Here is a 4,280-nt window from a genome sequence, read left to right on the forward strand (position 1 = left end):
GGGAAATTGTGCAGACCCTGTAGCCAAGTAGGTTGCTGCCAGAAATAGAGCTGGAAACATCAGTCTGATTGGAAATGCAGCTGTGTGGGGTAAAGGTGACTGAAACTCGGAAATCAGCTCAATACCCTCTAGGAGCTTCTCAGATTATCTGATCAGAAGTACAGAGAATAGGACCAGTTTGGGATGAAAAAGTTCAGATGAAATAAAGGAGTTGTTTAAACCAACATTAAGGTATGTATGAAAACAAAAAAGATTTAAAGCATTTCCTTTGACACTGTCCATTCTAAATTCATACCAAAGCTAAATATTTTAAGCTTGTTTTATATATATATATATATATATATATATATGTTTGTTTGCCTTTTTGAATTGAAAGGGACCCATGAGATCATGTAGTTCTTTACGCTTGCTTTAAATGGCAGAGGAAGAGGACCCCCAGAAAGGTTAAGTGCCTGGTCCAGCATCAGCAGCTAGTGAAGAGCAGAGGAGAGCATCAAAGCCAGGCCTCCTGCCTGCTAATTAGTTCTCCTTTCACCGCACTGTGCTTCAGGTAAAGTCCGTAAGAGTCCAGTAGGATAATAGGAATAATGTCACACCTGAACAGACTGGTGATCTCCTGGGAATATCAACTTGCACTAGTGAGAATGCAATTTTTCTTTCCCAAAGAGGGAATGACAGCCCTGTTTTTGAAAGCTATTTAAAAGGTGCAAATGTGTGAACTTCGGGCAAACTGCTAAGGCAAGTGTATTGCCTAAGCAATAAAAAGTAATGTCACAAGTAAAATCAGGTGATTTCATGTGCAAATTTTCCCCTCTGGAGTATAAATATCTTGATCATCCTTAAAGGGAAAAAAAAAAAAAATCAGCCATCAGGCTTCTTGTCACCACAATTGAACTGCAACTCCATTACTGAATCAATACTCCCTCTAGCAAATATCCCCCTGGAGTAGTCTTGCTACATGAATTAAAACAGTTTTGGGAGGGAGGAGTGGTAATTCTGGGAAACTTGGGGAAAATAATGACCTCAAAACAGAATTTGTTTAATAGATAGAACTGGGGCTGGGTGGGTGTGGGTGTGGTTGAAGAGGGTGGAACGGTTTACATTATAATGTCCTTTTTAAATAAAAAGACATAGACATTTTAGCCTCAAGACAGAGGATACAATGATCAAATGGATCTTTTCCCCAAATAAATACTGTTATGCTACACTTTCATGGTCAATAGTGCTCCATTTGTAGGTGCCCCTCGTCTCAAAAACCAATTTGGCTTATCTGTTTTCTCCTCCTTACATATATCTCAAAAGCTGTTACAGATTCAGGGAAATAGATGACCCAGTCACAAATGCTCACTTCTCCAGGGAGTTGCCTTTAAATTGACCTTGAGCTTCACAAACGAAAAGGAGCATTTGTGTACCTCAGGACAGTATTAAATCTAGAAAAAAATAAATAAAAAATGAGGCATGGGCAGAGTTGGCCAAAGCAAATAAATACTCATTTAGACAGCCAAACCAATAGATAAGAACACAGAGCCCCCATTAAGCTGCTTTTTCCTTATGGGGCATAAGTAGTTACAGGAAATGTCTGTTTAGATTAATGTCACACAATCATCAGTCTTTTACAAGAAATTTTAAAATGTGAACTTGTCCAACTTTTTGTGTGGCTTTGTGTTTCTGCTCTTTTTGAAAGATTTTGTTAGTACTGGGGAGAGAAAGATGTAATAATCTGGGGTTCAGTCAAGTAGTATATACGTCAAGGAAAATTTTCTTGTTTACTATGAATTTTAATGTACTCAGCACCTTTTTGCTAAGTCTTTGGTCTGTGGAGAGGAAACACACAAGCGTGTGGTGATATTAGTGGGATTATGGGTTACCAATGAATAAACTGAAACCAAGTTCTGTATGACTTGTGGCATAAATAAAAACGGTTGCTATCATGAGAGGGAAATTTCCACAATTAATAATACTCAATGGCTTGGTAGGGTAGGTTTTTAAATCTCCAACTGCCACCTATTGATGAGGGCTATTTTTAAAAGTTAGGTAAAGAAAAAGCAAAACTGAAGATTGATTTTGCTATGCCCATCTGGAATAAACTTACAACAAGAATTTTTGAAAGGTAAAACAAAGATATAATACAGGTAAGTGTATAGCTTAGACTTATCTAGTACTTTCTAGATGCTGTGGATAGTATTGCAGGTTAAAGATGGCTACAAATTTTTTTATTTTTCTCCCATGGAGAGATAGGGTCTATTACTGCTTCCTGAATCTATGTTGGTTCTCAAAAAGCTTTGACCAGTTAAGCATGGCAAAATGTCTCTGTGTTAGTTTCTAGACCTAGTCCCTAGGAAGCTAGCAGCTTCTATTTCTTTCTTCTTAGAACACTCTCTTGGATCCCTGAGCCTCCATGCAAGAGATCTGCTTATCCTGAGAGTTTGCTGAAGGGGTCCCCTGTAGAAGCTCTGGTCAACCTTTCTAGCCTTCCAGTCATACATACACATGCCAGATATGTGAGTGAAGCCATTTAGACCCTCCCAACTCGCTCATCTACCAGTTAAATGCCACAAAGTGACTTCAGTTGATGAACCAGAAGGACGAAGTACAAGAACTTTCCCCTTTGAGATCTGTCTACATTCCTGACCCAGAAAATTGTGAGATATGTCATAAAATAGCTGTTATTCAAAGCCACTAAGTTATGGAGTGCACATCAGAAAATGAAACACACAAGCTCTTCACATTCATTAACCTATTTACTCCTCATAACAGTCTAATCATGTAGATAATGTCATTTGCCCCATTTTAGAGATAAGCCTGAAGAAACTGAAAGTCAACAATATTAAGCAACTTGCCCCCAACATATCACAGTAAAGGACAGAGCAAGGATTCAAGCTTATGCAGTTTGATGCCAGAATCTATACTCTTAGCTAGGATATTTTCTCCATCAATCCTGAAAAAAATTAAATAAAATTACCAATTAATAAAAATATTCATGAGGTGCTGAAATATTGTAAAGCTCTGAAAGGTGCAAGATGCTATTATTAGTAGAGGAGGCATGGTCACAGATATTGGTATAGTGGTCCAATCTAATAAAAAAGCATTCCCTGACTCCCAATTTAAAACAAAATATGGTACCTTCCTTAGCCAGTCCCACCTGCACTCCAGTTGTCTCTATGTCATCATTCTAATTATTTCCTTTATAACACATAACCCTACCTGAAATCACCTTGTTCATTTGTTATTTAATTGTTTATTGCCTTTTTTCCTCTTTGAAGCATAAGTTTGGTGGAGCTAGTATGGTATGGTTTGAACATCCCTGTATGCCTAGCTTTATTGTATTAAATAAAAAGTTCTTAACCAGATGTTGCTAATATCTCATATTCTTATCCTTTTTAAAAAGGCTAGACTCTTAGCTTTAAAATGCTAAAGGCATTCAAACTAAAATATTTAAATGTTGAGGAAAAGAGCACAGAAGATCTCAGGGCCATTTCTCTCCCCTTTCCAGGGAATGCATGTCATTTTAGTTAGAGCAACTGTCTATAATTTGACCTCAGTGGATGAGATTCATATAGTCTATAAGCCCTTTAAAACTGTACCCAAAACATAGGAATATAGATTTCTGTGCTTTTATCTTGAGAGAAGGACCATAACTTTTATCACATTATCAAAAGAATCCTCAAATCACAAAGTATAAAGAGCTATTTTTAAAGGACTGTTTTTCAATCTTTTTTTCACTACCATCCATTAAGAAATCCGTTTTTTTAAAATAAGGATCCAGTATGTGAGCTCCCACATACACAGAGACAAAAAAGGAAAGAAAAGTTTCATGACACAATATTTCCTCTAATATCATGCAGTGCTCTCTGATATTTTCAATTTTATTTTATTCTACTTCATATTTGAAATGCTGTTCTTGACCCACGCAATTTATTTCATAACTCCCTAGTGAAAGGCACTGTTATAGAAACAACTGAGCCACATTATTACCAATTTCAGCTCCCTTCTACATGAGGTGTTAGAATCAGTTGAGAGAAGGCATAGCATCTTGGAAGACAGGTGGAGACATATTTTAGGCCAGATGTGAGCTTGTGAACTTCCCAATCATACTGTGTAGCGGTGAGCTGCCCACCTCTCTGGGTAAGTTCCACTATCAGAAAAATGCATAAAAGTATAATACAAGATAGGACTTTGTGAGTGTGGATATGTATATCCATTTGTGTGCCCATCGTGGGCTTCGGCAGGGGCAGAGTGAGGAGGGTGAGGAGTATGATAGTTTGATCTTTCACAAAGGA

Source organism: Eulemur rufifrons, chromosome 7 (genome assembly GCF_041146395.1).
Source record: "Eulemur rufifrons isolate Redbay chromosome 7, OSU_ERuf_1, whole genome shotgun sequence".
Classification (NCBI taxonomy): Eukaryota; Metazoa; Chordata; class Mammalia; order Primates; family Lemuridae; genus Eulemur; species Eulemur rufifrons.